Source organism: Rhinopithecus bieti, unplaced genomic scaffold (assembly GCF_001698545.2).
Source record: "Rhinopithecus bieti isolate Rb0 unplaced genomic scaffold, ASM169854v2 scaffold_17275, whole genome shotgun sequence".
Lineage (NCBI taxonomy): Eukaryota > Metazoa > Chordata > Mammalia > Primates > Cercopithecidae > Rhinopithecus > Rhinopithecus bieti.
This window is the reverse complement of record NW_016808908.1, coordinates 279,922-300,760: the sequence shown is the minus strand read 5'-3', so window position 1 is coordinate 300,760 and position 20,839 is coordinate 279,922. Positions and strand designations below refer to the sequence as shown.

The 20,839-nt window shown below is 40.3% G+C and overlaps 1 protein-coding gene across 7 annotated transcripts in view; it reads right to left on the bottom strand.

The window, feature by feature from the left end:
- CALD1 (caldesmon 1) overlaps positions 1–20,839 on the bottom strand; it is a 241,611-nt gene that overhangs the window by 130,843 nt on the left and 89,929 nt on the right. For all 7 annotated transcript variants that reach the window (XM_017887714.1, XM_017887717.1, XM_017887718.1 and 4 more), the window contains exon 2: positions 8,575–8,662. The gene's annotated coding sequence lies outside the window, so the exon portion shown is untranslated. The remainder of the gene's footprint in view (positions 1–8,574; positions 8,663–20,839) is intronic.

Here is a 20,839-nt window from a genome sequence, read left to right as displayed (position 1 = left end):
GGAAGGGCTGGTGATTGGGAGGTGCAAATTCCTTGGTTTTGAATGGAGTTATTCAGGAAAAATGATCTTCCTCCCACATACCACCATCTTGTTTCTCTGAAGACCCCAGAAACTCTCTGTGAAATGACTCCACTCTTTCCATCACATGATTCCTTTCCCCATCCTACCCTCCCGTGCAAACACAACTCACAGCCAAGTCAAACTCCTGAGTCCTGCAATGATTTCACCCTCATTTCTCCTGTGGGCCTTTGTCCCTGGCTTCCTGCTGCCCATAACCTGAAGTGCCCTCCACTCCTGCAAATCCCATATATTTTTCTAGAGTCCAGCTCAAGTCCTATCTTCATCCCAGAACCACCCTCCCTTTCAGCTTCTACAGCAATTATTGGCTTTGTTCTTGGTGATCGATACTACATGGCCTTGTTATTCAAATGTTTTATACCATCGCTTTCTCTTTACCAAGTCTGAAGCTGCTTGGTGTCAGGGCCTACGTCTCCTCTGACACCCTCTCACAGTGCTGAGTACTTTGCTCTGCAGTTATGTATCAATGGAAATATTTGCCGAGTTGAACTCCTTGAAAAGCTTAAGAATCCTGGCCTGAGACTCCAAGTTCCAAATAATGTCACAGCTATGATCCCCTGTGCTATTTGCCCCACGTTCTTGTTTTACTTCTTCTGGGCACATTATAGAATTGTGCTTGCCTCTTGTGGTCATCTGGGGCCAAGTGGCTAATTCTGGTCAGTGAGTTTTGAGCAGAAGTATCATGTCACTTCTAGGGTAGCCTTGCCAGTAGGAGACCCTCCAAAGAGCTCTTTTCTCTCCACCATGGTTGGTAAGATTTCCAGACAGTCATAGTCTGTAGGGGTTGCTAAGCGTGGATGACAGTGATGTGGACTAGAAACCCTTGCCTATCCAGGGTTAGTGACAAAGCATGAGTGATAAACACGTGTTCGTTTTGAAGTTGCTGAGATTTTTAGCTGTTTTTGACACCAGTATAACCTAGCTTGTCATGACTGATTAAGTCTTGGCCAGCTCTGACATTAGGTTGTACTCATTTCTGTTTCTTAGCAAGTACTTGCTCAGATTCTTGATTTCCTATTTCCCTTCTGAGACCTTTAGTGTAGATACAGGGATAAGTAGGTTAACCGGAACACTGTTTGCAGGTAGGGTATCAAGGAGTGGAAGTGACTCATATTTCCATTCCTTATGGGCCCATCTCTCTACTTCAATGAGCCATAAAACTGCCACTAACTGTAGCAGTGTTCATGTGTTATGTGATCATTCATTTACATCAGGCATGACAAACTCAAATAGTTTAAAGGACCAAATTGGGGAGTGTAGCTTATAGGAAAATGGAGAACATATGCATGCCTGCATCCCTATGAGCATTCAGACTCAAAATTTTTTAAAAAAATGCTTGTATTAGTCTATTCTCACACTGCTAATAAAGACATATCTGAGACTGGGTAATTTATAAAGGAAAGAGGTTTAATGGACGGACTCACAGTTCCATATGGCTGGGGAGGTCTCACAATCATGGCGGAAGGTAAATGAGGAGCAAAGGGACGTCTTACATGGCAGCAGGCAAGAGAGAGTGTGTATGGGGGAAATCCGCTTTATAAAACCATCAGATCTTGTGAGACTTATTCACTATCATGAGAACAGCACAGGGAAAAACCCACTCTCAAGATTCAATTACTTCCCACTTGGTCCCTCCCACGACACATGGGGATTATCACAATTCAGGGTGAGATTTGAGTGGGGACACAAAGCCAAACCACATCAATGCTGGACAAGGGAAGCACATTTGCAGGGCAGCATGGGCCTTGGGTTGCTGGTTTGTGACCCTGATTTCTACAGTCTTTCACTGATGACTGACCATGTGCCATGTTAGGCACTGTGAGGAGTTGCAAGGGTGAACCCACAAGCAATCCCATACAGCTTTCAGTCTAGATGGATAAGTTGATTTATTTAGACAACAGTTATGTAGCACTTACTATGTACCAAGCACAGTTCTAAGAACTGTGATAATATCAGTTTAAATCCTTGTGACAATCCTTATTATTTCCATTTTACAGATGAAAAGACAGAGGCTCGGAGAAGGTGAGTCATTGGCCCAAGGGCACATAGCTAGTAAGTGGTAGAGCTGGGATCTACATCCAGGCAACCCAGCCCCAGATTGTATGCTTTTAATTACAGCACTCTGTTACATCTCACAAGACCTGTAAATGGATGATACAAAGTAGACTGTGGCAAGGACTTCAATGATGAAATGATCACGTGATTGCCTGGAAGGATTTATGTTCTTCTACTAATGCTCTTACTAGGAGCTGTTTCCTGTCAGCAGGAGGCCTTGGCCTGCTTGATGTTAGGTTCCGTTCATATTTGATGTTTATTAATGAAGTAAAAATGAATCTTCTGTTTATATTCACTTGTGCTTTGGCAAACTGATTTATTATTTCACTTAAGTGGGGTTCACTTTAGAAAATAAGCTGAATTTGTCTTAAAGCCTTAAAAAAATAAATGATCACATTTCACACTTTGACGATTTCTTTGCTTTGCTCACTTAATTAGCTTTAGACATGATGCTAAATCATCTCAGTTTATCTGTGTCAGTTTCAGGGCAGGTCCAGGTTTTGTGGGACCTGAAGATTATTTGAGAGGCCTTCTTGGAAAACCAGAATACAATAATAAATGTAAAAAGTTAGGCACGGGGGTGTTGAGGCAGGGACCTCTCCCTGTGAGAGGCCCTATGGCTTAAGCTCTACTGACTTTGGGGTAAATTGGCTCTGGTCTCTCATCTTTGATTCTCATGAGCATTTCATAAAAATATCACAGCACCCTTATTTTGCTTTTAAGTTCAATTACTATCAGCTCTCCATATCCATGGGTTCTGCATCCATAGATTCAATCAACCAGGGATAGAAACATATTTAAAAAAAAAAAAAGTAATTGAAAAAACCATACAACAATAAAAAAATAGGAAATACAGTATAATAGTGATTTACATTTTATTAGGTGTTAGAAGTAGAGATGATTCGAAGTATACACGAGAATCTGCATAGATTATATGCAAATACTATGCCTTTGTATATCAGGGAATTGAGCATCAGTATATTTTGGTATCCTGGGAGTCCTGAAACCAATCCCCTATGGATACAGAGGAAGGAGCATACTTGAAACTACTTTGTAGTCTGCTTTTAACAACATTCTATACAAAAGTTATAATCTAGGAAACAAATAAGGAAGGGGCAATTATGCATTACCCTTCAAGTGATTTGCAGAAAAGTAGATTTACAGATACAGGCAGTGCATGCCTGTGTTTTGCCTATAAACCGCATAATAAAGTATGATAGGTAGATGAGAGGGCAGAGAAATTTACAATATTATGACCCTTTGCCAAGACGAAGCCAATGAAAAATAAATACAGTATCGGAAATCACAATTTACGTCACTGAACGCGTCATTGGATTCACAAAATTTTCCACTGCATTTAATTTTAAAAAAGTCCATTTTATGGTAAGGAATACTAGAATTGCAAATGTAACACAGACCTAATATGGCACGTGAGATGGAGAAGGTCCAATCCAGTGATATCTGTAGAATGAATGAATTAATGCATGTTTAAGGAAGGTGCTAATGGTGGTCACAGGCTTCCCTCATCAACCCCAACTTATAATTGCATTTTTAAATTTATAAACCATGAGCCAGTAATGGGAGACAGTTACGTAGATCCCCGGAGTCTCTCATAATAACAAATGTCTTTATATTTATAATTTTGTAATTCTGTGTGAAATCAGATTCAACATCATGGTATCATTTACTTATGGGAGGAATTCTTTGAGGAACTTGGAGAAAATGCACCTAAAAGCGCTTCTTCCTTAGGGCCCAACATGAATGCAATATGTTTGCATTCATTGTCGTCTGCATCCTGTGGATATGATAAAATGCTTTCCCCCAAACTCAGGACGCCCCATTCCATGATATATCATATTTGCTCATTCAAGAACAGGATTCAATATTAACGTTGGCCTTCTTTACTGCTCTTTAGCAAAGTGTTTTCAGCCAAGTATATTAAACTAGTCAGCTGCCCTTTTCCCCTGTCAGTAAAACAGCCAGTATCCTAAAATCACAGCTCATTTGTACCACATTGGCGTGAATATTCAGACTCCATTTGTCTCTAGCTCTTAGAGGCTGGTGTTAGAGTGGGTGATGGACATTTTGTTTTGAATTAGCAAAAGGGAGGAGGAAAGAAAAAATCCAAGTTACAAGTTTGAGCTAAAATATGTTTCAGGGAATGCAGCTCTGCCTTTTCCTCTAGGAAACGTCTATTAAAAAAAAAAAAAAAATCTAGATTTAATTTGGCACTAGATTGAGCCTGGGATACAGAGAATTGTAGGAAGGAAATTGTCTTAGGGTTTTTTTTTCCCCCTAGACTATTTGTTCTGCTTAAGTCCTATTAGAGTATTGTTGCACGGAGTGGCATGAGATGTTCACAACTTAATCTTGTTAGGCATCCTGCAGCAGAGTTCAGAAGCAGTTGAGTCTGTGTCCTGTAACTGTACAAATCCTATTAGAGTTGGAACCTTAGGAAAGGCTTGATAGTTTTTGGTTCAGAGCTAAATAGCACAATCATTCTTTTCTCTTGTGTACTCACGCGCGCTTATGGGAACAAAAGCCTGGAAAGGAGTTCTAGACAAGAGCTCCTGGCACCGTTGTGTGTTTTTCTCCCTGCTCTGTCCCCCTTCTCAGCACAGTCTTTCTCTGTCAATGGTCATGCCAGGCAGGAAGGTGTGTTTTTGTGGAGGTGCCTCTCAAGACCAGGTGCAATTCCCTGGCTGGGGAAACACGTTTATTTGGCAAGGTTACTAAAGCTGCACGTGGTGATGTTGGAATGTCCTCTACCCTCTTTACTATGAAGGTTTCCAGAATGCTGGGAGTCCTATGGGGTCTGTGACCTTGTGTCCCCTCAATCCTTAACCAAATCTGCACTGTGCCCAGGCTCATTGTGGATTTTTCTTGTCATATCTCATGACAAGGACCCTGAGAGCAGTCTCCTTGAGAGGAGACTCCCAGGCAAGGGAGTGGATTCCAGACCTTCTCCCATATAAGCCTAGTTCTACAGCTACTATCGAAAACCCACAGGAAGGAATCTTAGTTTAAGAAATATCCCTTCAGATCCTACTATAAAAAGCTTGGGGCCACCTGAACCAAAGGAGACTAAGGACTTTGTCAGGGTTTCCAGGGAGGCTCATTATGCAAAACTCAAGAAAAGAAGAAGAAAATAAAAACCCAAACTTCTCTTTCCACTCCATCTGGAACTTCAACTGACTCCAAAAATATTGACCCACAGTGGTTATAAAATCTCCCATTCGAAAACAAGGGCAAAGTCTTCGAAGTGCTTACAACTCAAAGCACTTCTTTTACATGCTCATAGGAAAATGATCCTTCTCTCCAAACCTGTGAGCTGATTGAAATTAATGAAACACAGTCGGGAGGCACCTATGTTGGCCACCGGCCATCATTCATTGGAAAACCCCAACTAGACCATTCATGGATTGCAAAGGGTTTCCTCTTGCTCTCCACATTTCTCATTTGATATACATAGCAATTTGCATAAAATCACTGACCCAGGTGTCACTGACATTTTGGGTACCTTCAAGAAAACGGGCATCTTTTTCCTGGCTACTCCAAGAACATAAAGAGGAAAGTGTGAAAGTGGGTTCTTGGAGATAGCTGGTGTCTCAATATGCATTTAAAATAACTGGGTGAGGTAGGGGAATAAAGAAATGCAGGAGGTGGCTTCCAGATCTCTGATAGCCTCTTCTGCTAATAATCAGAAAATCACCCTGAAGATCAAGGGTTTCTACTAAGGAAGGAGAACTAAGGGAGAGAGAAGAAAAATAAAGTAAAAGCAAGGAGAGAACTTAAAGGAAAAGAAATAACACTTTGGAAAATAAAAGAGAGATGAATAAATACCTTTACCCCTTTCATTTGCATCATGCTAGCAGAGCAAATTGGGAAATTCAGCCCAGGGGTAAATATGACTCCATGAGAAATGACATTTGATGGTGAGGCCTAGAGAGGGGAGGCTGGTAATGACTGTCAGGGGTCATGGCCTGGCCCCTCCACTCTCTGGTCTGGCAGGGAAACCCTAAAATACTGCCAAAGCTTATTCTGGTGAACAGGTGGAGTGGGACAATCAGCAGGGGACAATGGACAAAGGAGGAAGTTCAGGGAAAAAGAGGCACAGTCCTCCACCCCTATCTGGGGCCTTTACTGACTAAACAAGATGATGCTCTGTGACCACTGCACTGCAGCCACCTGACCCTGAAAACGACCTGCCCCTGTCTCTCTTTGGTCATTAAGGATTCTCATCCTGGCCTCCCCTTCTGTCCATTCTGATCAGCTCTGATTGGCTGATGAAGAAAATGGGACCAAAGGAAGTTTGTCTAGGATTCCCTGAGCAGGCAGCAGGGGAGTCGGACAATGACCATAGGTGGAGTTAGCAGGAAGGGAGCAAAGGTGGGTAGGGCTAGGCTCACAGGAATGGTTTGGGGCATAGCCCCCAAAAGACAGGACAGAGAAGGAACAAAATAGGTCCAAAAATGCAAGAAGAGAAAAAATAGACACACACATTAGCTCATCTACATGTTCTCACACAGCTTCATTAGAAGTATTGTGTAGTATTCTTCCTCTTGGATGGGTCCTTCTCCTATTATCTACCAGGAAAAGTTTCTATATACAATTTCTGATGGAATCTTTAAGTCACTGCTCCTCTCCCTCTACAGTCTTCCTTGGTGGCCTCATCCATTGACACACTGCTGCTTCCTGCCTGTAGGCGGTGACTGTGAACATCTCTGGTTCTCACCTGACCTTCAGACCTGCATATGCATTGTTTTCTAGACACATGCCCTTGCATGTCCCACAGGCTTTAAACTCAGTAAGTCCCTCTTGGATCCCCAAACACTATTCTCATGGAAAGGCCACCTTAACTGGGGCATGCTCGTGCTATTTACTGTTTCCTACCTCTTTGGGAGAAAGGTAACTCTCCTGCCATTAGTCAATCCCACCTTTCTTTCAATCTTTCTCCTCAGCCTTAACTTATTTCTACTTGTCTTGGGGGGCAGGAAGTGAGGAGAAAGCATCATTAATACTTATCCTTTGGAGACAGTCTTAAAGCAAATAAATTGTAGGTTCAGAGGCTGCATCTAATCCTCTTTCCATTCATTCATTCATTCATTCAGTCAGTCATTCATTTAACAAATATTACAAAGTATCTACTATATACAAAACCTCCTCTAGTGCTATGAGAGATATAAAAGGCACACTCTCTGATTTCAGAATTTATAGACTGTCATAAGGAAATGAGAGCTGTACACAAATGACTATAATACATTGTAGGAACTGCAAATGCTCTGAGAGTAATGTCATCGCTAAGGGAGTTCAGAAGGGGAGAATCAGAGGGAAGCCCATGTGCAATAAACAAAAAAATCAGCATATTAGGGAGAGAAAATGATGGCAGCAGCATTATGGACTGAATAGTATTTCCCCCAAATTCATACGTTGAAATCCTAACTTTCAGGACCTCAGAATGTAACCGCATTTGGAGATAAGTTCTTCAAAGAGCGATTAAGTTAAAATGAGGTCTTTAGGGTGGGCCTAATCCAATATGACTGGTGTTTTTACAAGAAGAGGAAATTTGGGCACAGAGAGAAAGACACCAGACAGGTATGTGCCTGGAGGGATGACCATGTGAAGACATAGGGAGAAGGTGGCCATCTGCAAGGAGGGCCTCGAGAAATCCACCATGCCAACACCTTGATCTCAGACTTCCAGCCTCCAGAATGGTGAGAAAAGAAATCTCGGTTGTTTAAGCCACCCAGTCTGTGGATTTTCACTATGGCAGCCTGAGAAAACTTGCAGTGGGGCAACAGATAGAATCTTGAAACAACAATTGCCTGAGTGGTGTGCTGAACTCCTGAAGAACTTTCCTACCTACTGGAGCCCCAAGCTCAGCAAAATTGTGAATGAGTGAAGTGTCCTTTGGTTTCTCCATCCTCTAAAGTGGAAGTCCCCTCTTTCACCTCCCTAGGTGGTCCTTGTTCTGGTAGAAGTTTTCTTCCCAGGTGAGAGAGATTTGTCGAAAGTGAGGGGTACTTAGTGCTCCTGAGATCACCAGTGTTTGCACAAAGGTGAGCTTATTCATCTTGGAAGGCTGACTCATGTTGTCTTTATTGATTCAAGTCACTAGCATTTTCACAAGAAGTGAGGACTTCATGATTTATCAGGACTGTTTTGTGAAAGATATTAATTACATTGCAGGAAACATTTAACAATAAAGCAAAAAAAAAAAAATCTGATTACAAAACAGGATACAAGACTTGATAGATCCTTCAAAACTTGATGGATTCTAACTGATTAATTAACTCGTAAGTAAAGTAGGAGGGCCATAGCAGAAAAACTGGTCTCTCACAGTGCATCTTGAGATGTAAGAATTTAGAATACCAGGCACAGAGACTGGGTAATTCCAAAGAGCAGAGCCCAAAGTATTAATAAAACATAAACTTTACTCACAGGTCAGCAATCAGATGTCTGAGCCTTCTGGTTGATCACCAATCCCTGTGGAATTTGATTTGATGATCTTGAAATGTTCCAATGATACCTGGAATAAAAGGAGGATGGAAACATAATTAAGTTGAATGAATTTTAGTTAATACAGACTATATATTTTCAAATATCATTTCTTCCTCAAGTACTGTTGTTAGAATCTAAAGGAAGAAATAAGCAGGGGTAGAAATAGCTATTGTGCATTTGCATTTTAAGGAAAATACAATTATTGCAGAGTCCATCTCAGAATTATTCGGAATAAATTATTCTGGAGAAAGAGGTATAGTTAAGACAAACCCGGGGACAGCATTTAATTGCCAAGTTTCTTTTTGCTGCTCGCAGTCCCCTCAGTATTTTTATTTTAAAATTTGAGAATGAATAAAGGCAAAGTGAAAGAAGAAAATGTTATAAGTGGAAAACTTTTTGGTCTATAGTGTCTGTGTATGTCCATGAACTATCTTGTTAGTGAGACAAAGACAGAAAGGCTTTTAAGAGAAAACATAAAATGAATGGCAGAATCACTAACAGTAGAGTTTGCTTTCAGATAATCTCTTTCCTTTCTATTTTCAGATTTAGGGTCTAAGGGCCAGAGTTACTAAAGCACCTCACTCCCTGTGTTAAGATCTTTCTCTCCCATCAGTTACCTTGCAACTTCAAATAGATGCCCGAGTGAACCATTCCTCACTTGAGCCCTTTAAGCCATAGCTTAAAGCAGTGCCTGACACACAGATGCTGGCTGCCCTGGCTCAGAAGCAGTTGCCAAAGGTCTCTGCAGGGAAAGCTGAGTCTAGACCGGAGGTAGTAAGGAAGGAAAAGGCCCAAGATGAAGGAAGACGGGAAGGGAGCTGGGCCCTGTTAGGCAAATGAGCCTGTCTTCCTCCCCGAGTCCCCATTGCAGCCAGTGGCAAACAGCCAGGGCCTAGTTATTGCTCCTTTGATTTAACCATCTCCTCAGGCATGGGGAGAAATGAGTTTTATATGAAAACATTTACTATGGGAGAACCAAGGTGTAATAAAAAGAAAGAAGTAATTTCTTCCCTCTTGATCAGATTTCTAGTCCTCTAAGTATAGTGATTTTCTTAGAACCCTCAGGTAACCTCTAGCAAAAGTCATTTAGTAGCATGAACAACTGTAACTAGCACCTTTCTAGTTAAACATTTCTAGAAAAACATTGCTAGCACATATTTACAGGAGACGGTTAATATCCTAATTTAAAATCTCTATTGCAAGTATTCTCAGAAAGATGGCAGGCTGGGCACGGTGGCTCACGCCTATAATCCCAGCACTTTGGGAGGCTGAGGCGGGTGAATCACAAGGTCAGGAGATTGAGACCATCCTGTGAATGGTGAAACCCCATCTCTACTAAAAATCCAAAAAAGTAGCTGGGCGTGGTGGAGCGTGCCTGTAGTCCCAGCTACTCGGGAGGCTGAGGCAGGATAATGGCGTGAACCCAGGAGGCGGAGCTTGCAGTGAGCTGAGGTTGCGCCATTGCACTCCAGCCTGGGCGACAGAGTGAGACTCCGTCTCAAAAACAAAACAAAACAAAACAAAAAACAAACAAACAAACAAACAAAAGATGGCATTTTCCAAATGGATACTAAGAGGCTGGTGGTGGGGAAGGAGGGGAGGATGTTATGATAACTTATTTCAACAGAGAATCATTGCAAAGGTTAAATTAGGGATCCTTTACAAAAATCAATAATTGTAAATAACTAATAAGAAGACCCAGATTTTCATTAATTTAAAATTTTATCTTACATGGTTGAATTAGGGTCTCTGATTTCAACATTATCATTTTATAAAACAATTCCTCAGTGACTTTTCATAATATGATTTGCTTTCATTACGGAAATAATAATAATAACTATTGTTTGTTAAGTATTTTTCAGTGATAGGTCTTGTGCTAAACACATTGCACACATTATTTCATTTGATGACTGTAACAACCTTGTAAAATACATATTCTTATCTTAGGATAAGCACTGAGAAGTTCCTTGGCTGAAGTCATTTGCCCAAATTCACCCCACTAGTGGTGAGGCCAGTATCAAAGCCAGGGCCTGACCCACCGTGCTGGGTGTATTTGGTGGATACAGGAGCACATTTGCTTGTTCACTGAGTGAGTCCTCTGCTGCAGGACACAGCACACAGTGATGTACAAGGGCTCTGCTTCCATGGAGCTTATGTACTGCTGGAGTTCAGACAACACACATTTCTGATGGTGAGCAAATAAAAACAGCAGGATGTAAAGAAGTTCACTGAGGGTCCCTGGAGGTTGGTTGGTGAGGGATAGTCTCTCTGAACAGGAGACATCTAGACTAAAAACACATTTCTAGGAAGAAGCCCCCACTGTAAAGATCTGAGGGAAGCATGTTCCAGGCAGAGCCCTTGAGAAGCCTGGTGTGAGGCTTTTATGAGATGGCTGTGTGCTCTGGGATCGTGAAACTCTTCCAAGTTACTTAGTCCATGTGAGATTCAGCCTCATATGTCTGTTCGTAGAGTACACAATGCTGAAAGATGTGCTGGACAGAGGGTCTTACCAAAAAACGATCCCCACTGGGCTGCCCTTGCTGGAAAGCATGAGGATCTGTCCCTGCCCAGAGATGAAAGTGCCAAAGAAGCACATGGTCACCTTTTTATCCAGTGCCCAGAGGAATGGAGGTTCCCCACTCCCTTTTTTGCTTGGTAGACTTCAAGAGAGCTGTGTTCTACAGGCTTGCACGAGCTCCTTTCATACATTACAGGATAAGGCAGATCATTTCTTAATAGCAGACAGAAAAATGAAAAGCTACAGGACATAATCCTTAAAATGGGAAAGGAATGGCAAGTAGCTATTTCAATCATAGTTGGCAGGAAGTCACATAATTTGTGGGGATGGAAATTAAAATAAAATATTTAAAAATAGATTGATACGTTTTAGTCAGAATGAGTCAGTAATAATGAAACATTATTAATTGTCTCTGCTTTGCATTTATAGTTAAACATGGGAGCTAGGAGTATGTTAGAAGAAAAGAAATACATGATCTTGGGAATTTGGGTCATTTAAATAAATACTAACAAGTGAATTGCCCTTGAAAATGTCATTTAACCACTCAGTTCCTTCATCTGTAACATGAAGTATTTGGGATAGATTTGCAACAGTACTTCGATTCATCTTTTCACGAAAAAAAAAGTATTGTGTATGTGAATGACCTTGATGTCATTTTGAATAAAACAAGTTCAACCAAGTTCCCCCTTCTCAGCATCTAACAGGGTGCTCAGAGAAGAGTATTACTTTTCAAGTCCACCTACCCCTACTCCTTCTCTATTATTTCTAAGAGATGAGTGCATTTTATAACTCTAAGAGAAATGATAATATATTACATAATAATATGTATAATTTATTGAATGCCTACTATTTGCAAGGTACTTGATATCTGTTCTTTCATTTAATCTTCACAAGAAAACTGTGAAACTAGTTGTTTTTTATTATTCCCACTTGGAAGTAAGATTCATTGTCACATAGTTAATAAATGACCAAGTTAGAATTAAAACCCAGATTTGTTTTATTCCGAAGCTCCTTCCATGACTGGATACATGAAGCAGCCATAGCTGCCAACATTGACATTTTCTTTTACTTTTTTTGAGTTCTATACAACATTTTTCTTTAAATGTTTTGGAGGAGATTGTTGATGAGTTTTTGGAATGCAGCTACACTGACGTAGGTATCTGCCTAAATGGAATACCTTGTGGCAGTCCAGTGCTTTCATTGAGAACAACTAGAAACTCTGGATAATATTCCACAAAACCAATATTAATCTGGAGGCATCCCAGAACCGTTGTGGTAACCAGGACTTGAGGGGCCAACATCTTAGAGAGAAGGAAGGCCTGGAAAAGTAATCTCACATTCAGTGATTTCCCCCTCAAGGAATTTGGTGTACTGAAGATACAAAGGACAAGAGGATACAAGAGAGAAACTAAGTGGAACATTTCTGAGAAGCAGAGCAGAGTCTTAGCAGTCTGTGGAGCTGAGTAGAAAACAACTTTAAGTGCAAGAGGGAAGGACCATTCTGGGGTGACAGAGCTGTGCTATATCTTATTCATGGTGATTGTTATGTAAGTACATGCACTCGTCAAAACTTGCAGAACTGTACACTGAAAAGAGTAAATTTTACTGTATGCAGATTACACTGTGATAAATGGTCTTGGATACAACCTTAGTTCCCTTGGAGAGTTCAGCCACGGAGAGGGAGCAAACCAGAGGTTGAAGGAGTCATGCAAAATGGAAGAGGAGTTTGTAGGTCAGCTCAGCCCTGTTTCACTGAAGAGAACTTTCCCAACTCTATCGAAACAACCAGAAGGTAAGACAATCCCTATCTGTAGGAAAGTAACATCATCTCACACCTAAATGAATATCTATATGGAAAAAGGAAAATCAAAACTTGACCTCTATTTAGCATCATTCCCACAAATTCTTTCAGATTGATTGTAGATCTAAATGTGAAAACTTACACATTTGGGCTTTCAGAAAAAAAAAAATCTCCATGATTTTGGGATAGGCAAAGATTTTGTAAACAGGACATAAAATAAAAGCTTGTGTTGCATTAAAACTAAAATCATAAAAGAGTGACGATGCAAGCCATAGATTAAGAAAATAATATTAGCAATATGGATGACAAAGAACTTGTATCCGGAATATATAAACAATTTCCACACATCAAAAAGAAAAAGATGGATGATCTAATAGAGAAATAAGTAACGATTTCAACAGGCATTTCACAAAAGAAGATATTTAAAATTGCCAACAACTAAAAAATAAATTAGCCAGGTGTGGTGGTGCATGCCTATAGTCTCAGCTACCTGGGAGGCTGAGGTGGGAGGATCTCTTGAGCCAGGGAGGTCAAGGCCACAGTATGCCACGATCGTGACAGTGCACTCCAGCCTGTGACAGAGAGAGACCTTGTCTCAAAACAAAACAAAACAAAAGACAAAAAAGTCAACAAGCATATGAAAAAGTGCTCAACCTCATTAATCATTAGAAAAATTCAAATTGAAACTTATGATGGACTAAAGCTCATGCCACTAGAATAGCTAAAATTTAAAAGACATAAATCAAAATGTTAGTGAGCAACTGAAATGCTCATGCACTGCTGTGGGAATATAAATTGGCAAAATCACTTGGGAAAAAGATTTGGCAGCACGTGCTAAAGCTGAATATTTGTATACCCTGTGACCCAGAGATCTTACTCATAGGCGTATATACAACAAAAATCCATGCATATATTCACCAGAAGACATGAACTTGAATGTTCATAGCAGTGCTATTAGTAATAGCCAAGAAATGGAAACAACCTCAATGTCTATCAACAGCAAAATGGATAAATCGTGGGAGGTAAACAGTGAAACCCTATATAGGAATTAGAATGATCTAAGTGTTGTTCAGGCAATCAATCTCAGAATCATAATGTAAACAACACAACAAAAAATTACTGTATGATTTCATTAATATAAAAACCGAAGCCCAGACAAAATTGATATTTCATGTTAGAAATCAGAATAATGGTTATCATGAGGTAGCGGCTGGGTGGGGGAAGGCATGACTCTGAAGGAACATTTGGGGGGCTTCTGAGTGCAAGTAGTATTCTGTTTTGTGATCTGGATGCTGACTACTCAGTTGTGTTCATTCTGTGAAAGTCCATCATTCTGTACAATTATAAATTGTGCACTTCTCTATATGTTATACATCATTAACAAGATTATTTTTAGAACATGTGAATAGAAAAAGGTGAAGCTTTAGTCTGGAAAGATGACAACTCAAGGGAATTTATGAGCTCAAAATATATAAAATCATGAAGGTTCACTATCTCTGGTCATATATTGTACCAGTAGGAAAATAAAATAGTAAAAAGAAAGACAAACAATGAGAGAAAACAATAAGATAATACAAATCAATGTACTCTGCAGGGGGAGAATTGTAGTTGGGAAGGCTGGGATCAATTTGGTCAGTTATTTCTAAATTAAAAGTCAACACTGGATTATTTACCAATGACTTAGTGAACTTTCCATATATATTTTTTGGCTTACCATATCTTAGAAGGGAAATATTGAATGTTTTTGCAAGTGGCCCATACCAAGGCAATCCAAATACAGGGACTACTTATCATCTTAAGAATGCCATGAAATTTCACCATCCATCCAACCCCTTGCTTAGTATCCACTGTTTCTCCTCCTCACTTTTAACCACCCACCTTCCCCACATTATTTCTTGTAGCTCTTTTGAACATCAAGCCCTTGAACAATGTTGCCTCTTTATTTCTTAAAATTGTATGTTTCCATTTCAGATTTTGCCTATGTATCTTGAACAAATTCATTTACAATATGCTTGTATTTTAGTGTATAGGTTTATGTCAGTATGAGATTCTCTTGATTTTTATGGGATATGTTTTCTGTGTTATTAAGGAATTATGCATATGGAAATGTATACAGATATTTGTATAAATGAGTAGATAAGAGGGACGAGATGTATTAATATGATAATATGTTAGGAATTTAGCTACCAAACAGGCTAAAGTGGGAAATTAAGGAAATTGTTCTTATAATTAAAGAAAAAGTCAATTATTCAGTGAAAGTCAGAATTCTTGTGGCATTCTGTAGCAAACAGATTTATTGGATTGCAGACAAAGCTTTAAATCATTCAGTTGGATTGAAAATAGATCTTTCCCATTAAAACAGCATGGAGTTGTAAGACTGACTATGGGGTCACATAGAACTCTACACTTAATAACCTAAGAGAAACTCTTTAAAAAAAGATACCTAACAGGTATCAGCTACTTCAATTTTAAAATGAGGATAGTAATAACTACCTTGAAGGATTTTTTCCTTCTTCCATTGTACTTGGTTAATGCCTCTATGGTAGCATTGCATGAGTATGGGCTTCCCAATGGTAAGGGCATGGTCTTATCAATCACTCCATACCAAGCATTTAGCATGTTCTCTGGCATATATCATATGCTTCCTAAAAGTCTGTTATTGGCCGGGCGCGGTGGCTCAAGCCTGTAATCCCAGCACTTGGGGAGGCCGAGACGGGCGGATCACGAGGTCAGGAGATCGAGACCATCCTGGCTAACAAGGTGAAACCCCGTCTCTACTAAAACTACAAAAAACTAGCCGGGCGAGGTGGCGGCGCCTGTAGTCCCAGCTACCCGGGAGGCTGAGGCAAGAGAAGGGCGTGAACCCGGAAGGCGGAGCTTGCAGTGAGCTGAGATCCGGCCACAGCACTCCAGCCTGGGTGAGAGAGCGAGATACCGTCTTAAAAAAAAAAAAAAAAAAAAAGTCTGTTATTGGCTGGATGCATTGGCTCACGCCTATAATCCCAGCACTTTGGGAGGCCAAGGCGGGCAGATCACAGGGTCAGGAGTTTAAGACCAGTCTGGCCAACACAGTGAAACCCCGTCTCTACTAAAAATACAAAAAAAAAAAAAAAAAAATTAGCCAGTGTGGTGGTGTGCTCCTGTAATCCCATCTACTTGGGAGGCTGAGGCAAGAGAATCGTGTGAACCTGGGAGACAGAGGTTGCAGTGAGCCAAGATCGCACCATTGCACTCCAGCTTGGGAGACAGAGCAAGACTCAGTCTCAGAAAAAAGAAAGGAATGAAAGAAAAAAGTGTGTTGTTGAGTGATGATTGAGATAACACATAAAGTGCCCAGCATTGAACCTAGAGTGCTCTTGACCCTTCATGAATATTATCAGCTCCTTTCTCTGCCTTCTTCTTTGTTATTCTGCATCTAGAAAGTAGAATGACTCAATTCCTAGCTTATTTCTATACCATCAGGTCCCAAGACTAGGAAGCTACCCAGGGAAATTTTGCTGAGTTCTTCTTAAAATTTTATGGAGTGCAAAGGATATAGCTTAGATGTATGTTCTCAGAGGAGCCAATTTTGTAATACTATGAAAAAAAACCCCACCAGATCTTATCCTGTTCTATAATAGTACAAAAGATGGGCTTTGAGATCTTAAAATGGTGCCTAATCACAGGTGCCTTTTCTCCTTTCTCTTGGACAATCATTTAATGAAGAGTAATCTGCGATGCTATTTGCATCATCCGAGATCTTTCAGTTGTTAATAGAAGAATGAGGGTGGATTTTTACAGGCAAGATGATTTCTGATTGGAGAAGCATTGAGAATGTATCCATGAAGGTCAAATGTTTATTTTTAAGCTTCATAAAGAGTTCTGTACTTGTCTGAAGCAAATAGGAAAGAGAAAGTCATTTGTGGTCTTATGAAATTTCTGAACTTCTCATGGGAAAGTAGCTGACGTCAGTGTTTGATAAGTTTCCCGTGGCTACAGGCATACGAGAAAAATGTATCTCTCTTCACAGAGTCATGGTGTACCTGAAGTTTAAACTGGGTATAACTACCACTCATCATGAAAGACCTAGTGTAGATAATAAAAAGTCCAAAGTTTGTGGAAAGGCAGTGGCAGTTGTTTCTCTTGTCTTAATCATCGTAATCATCACCACTGCCACTACCACTGTCATCATTATCAACAAGCACTGACTGTTGTTTGTGAGGCGTGATGTTAAGTCACCTAGGTTTCAGCAAGTGGTAAGAAATGGTGCACTAAATTTTTATGTATATTAAATTTTCCAATGGATACAGTCTTCCGGTTCTCTTCTTCTACCTATGTGCCTGTGTGTGGCTTCCTAAATAAATAGAGCTTGTTGAAGAGAAGCAACTATGAAGATTAGAACCCTCATGGTTGAGGAGGCAAAGCTGAGGAAACAGTATGGACATCTGTGCAAAGGTAAGAGTCATATCATTTATCTTTTTTTTTTTCTTTTTTTTTTGAGATGAAGTCTCACTCTGTCACCAGGCCGGAGTACAGTAGCATGATCTCAGCTCACCAATTCAACCTCTGCCTCCCAGGTTCAAGTGATTCTCCTGCTTCAGCTTCCTGAGTAGCTGGGATTACAGGCGCCCACCACCACACCTAGCTAATTTTTGTATTTTTAGTAGAGACGGGGTTTCACCATGTTGGCCAGGCTGGTCTCGAACTCCTAACTCAGGTGATCCGCCCGACTCGGCCTCCCAAATTTCTGGGATTACAGGTGTGAGCCACCTTGCCCAGCCTCATTTATCTGTTATCTGTAGAATTTAGCACAGCCTCCAGCATATAGGGTAAATTTAATAATTTCCAGTTTGACAAAATTGAACCAATTTAATTCTATTATACTCAATTTTTGACAGTCTTATCAATAAAGGTTGTACTTAAAAATTTTTGATATTCACAAAGAAGGAGTGTCTCAAGTCAATACCTTCTAGTTCAGGCTACACGTTATCAAAGCGATCAGATTATCTATTATGCAGTTAAGTCAACTCTGAAAAATTTAGGCACACTTTATTGATGTAATAAATACATTTCATGTTCCTATTTCTAATATGTTCTTGTTTGTTTAAAGTATGCTTAAAACTTTTTCTAATGTTAAACTACTGATTGAAATCTAACCACCTAAGGACAGGGCCATATATTTCCTTTATGGCCAGTTGCTTAAGGTAAGCAAAAAACAAAGCAAAATAACACCCTAAGTGGAAATATCCTGTTCCTCTTTCCCACGTTCTAACCAACTGGCATTGCCCACCTCTCCTCTTTGCCACAGAGCTGTGGGGTAAGACCTAATCCAGAACCTTGAGCTCAGTCAGTGGCAAGCATGAAACGCTGACAGAGAGAATCTGGGCAGCAGCAGGACACAGGGCTCAGGTCAGGATCTAGAATCACCTTGTCTACCCTTGCAACCAAAAGCAAAACCATCAGTATCTGTAGCCTTAAAAAAATTCACTAGATGTCATTCCTCAGCATTTTAAAGAAAGGCAGGCAGTACTTTATCTCTTTGCACATTCAACTGAAAGAGTAACTAGTGAAGGCTGCAAGCCCATAGATTAGATACAGAGGCCTTTGCACTAGAAAACTGGTAAAATATCACACTCATTCTGTCTGTTCATCATCACCCAGATATCCATCTGCTAATGTCTAGGAAGTTGTGGACATCGGCAAACACAGCAAAATAACAATGCACAGGGGACCATTTTGTGCACAGGGCCCTGGGAAGGGCCAGTGGAATTCCTCTGATCAGTCTCCTTTTGACTTTTTCCCATAGACCTTATTCCTGCACTGAAATGTCTGGAATGTTTGGTAGGGATGAAGTGGGTTGGTCACAGGGCAATTATGCTTCTATCATCAATCAGATCAGCCATTTGTGGGCTGATTTCCAAGTGCCTAGTGACATCACAAATGGGTTAAGAATGCAAATACATAGCACTTTTACAGTAAACAGGGCTTTCATATCCCTATTCTTAAATGATTTTCATAGCAACCCTGGAGGTAAGACAAGCATTATTGGCAACATTTTATAAATAAGACCTAGAAAGGCCTAGAGAGGTTAAATGGTTTACCCAAGGCTTCTTAGCTAGTTATGGGAGGAGCTGGTTCCCCAAATCTGTTCTTTTTGTAGACCACCATTCTGCCTGTGTTTGATTAGTTAACAACCGAGTTCATTAAGCAGGAGCTGGTTATTTTTTATTTTAGGATAAATCAATCACTACATCTGCTTTTAGACATCGGAAGAATCTACTGCTTGATTTTTTTTTTTTTTTGAGATGGAGTCTCGCTCTGTCACCCAGGCTGGAGTGCAGTGGCACCATCTTGGCTCACTGCAAGCTCCACCTCCGGGGTTCACACCATTCTCCTGCCTCAGCCTCCTGAGTAGCTGGGACTACAGGCACCCGCCACCACGCCTGGCTAACTTTGTATTTAGAGATGGGGTTTCACCGTGTTAGCCAGGATGGTCTCGATCTCCTGACCTCGTGATCCGCCCGTCTCGGCCTCCCAAAGTGCTGGGATTACAGGCTTGAGCCACCGCGCCTGGCCTACTGCTTGATTTCTAACTGCTATCATGGGCTAAACAGTTTTCAAATAATTATCTCAAGAACTGATCCTTTGTGGCCCTTGCAATCTGGCTTGTCTTTGCAGTAATTACACAGCAAAGAAAGTATAACAAGCAATAAATACTTCAAGCAACCGTCCTAATCTCAAAGCATTTGAATATCAAAATAGATCTTCCGTCAGGTATGGTGGCCCACCACAGCGGCTTTCTGTGTGGGGTTCTCATCACAGTATTGTTGCTACTCCGATGTGACATCAAAATGTGAGGTTTCATGTGATTTACTTTTTAAAATATTAGGAAGGATTCAAAGCTATCCATATAAACCCATTCAACTGGATTCTAGGCATCTTTCTTCAGTGGAAGAAAAAGGCCTATTTGTCTTCCTCTAAGTGGGTCTTTTCTGTGAATATCATTCCTCATATGGGGGAAAAGTTTGAGATTTTCTCTTCTACTATTCGTATCTCATGAGACAAAAAGTTAGGCCCACCTTGGGATTCTATTTCCAGTTATTAAATGGGAGTTGCTAAGGAGACAGCAGAGATGGAGAGAGACAAGATCACTGTCCTCAGAGGGCTGACACTCTAGTGGGCAAATAAATATTAAATTACTTATGTCATATTCATTTCTGTATCCCCAGTGTCTAGCATAGCTCTGAGCACATAGCAGTTTCTCAATAAATGTGGGTTAAGTGAATAAATGAGGTCTCCAGAAGCTCAATCTCTTTCACTTCTAAATCTTGATGAAAACATCATTCTCCAGTGCCCTTCTTCCCAGGGCTACACTGAAAACTCATACAAGGTGGACAATGAGAATCTCACGGAAGAATAGTACTGATGTTTTTATTGGTAATACATTAGCTGGTTGATGGTAATGTGGACAGTATCAAACTTCAGCCTTATATGGCCACAAAATTAAACCCAAGCTGCTATCTTTTTTAAAATGTGGAATTTTAACCAGATGAAGGATGACGTGCAGATACAGATGGGTTAATGAAACCCATTTCTACACTGATAAAATATTTCATATTGAACATCCCATAATGTTTATCTCCAAAGGATAGTATTTTTTAAACATAGCAATGCTTCCATTCATATGCCAAAAAAATCCCCCAAAAACCAGAAGTTTCACTGGGTTCAACATTTATAGCTAAGTGGATTGAATTAAGTGAAAAAGATAAATTAATTCAATAAAAATTTTTGGCAGTTGCCACCAAATAACTGTTGGGGAGCTCTCGGTCTCTGTTGAAATGACAATTCTGGCATTATGCAGACACAATTATAGGCTATATAGAGCTGATAAGCTTAAGTATAAAACA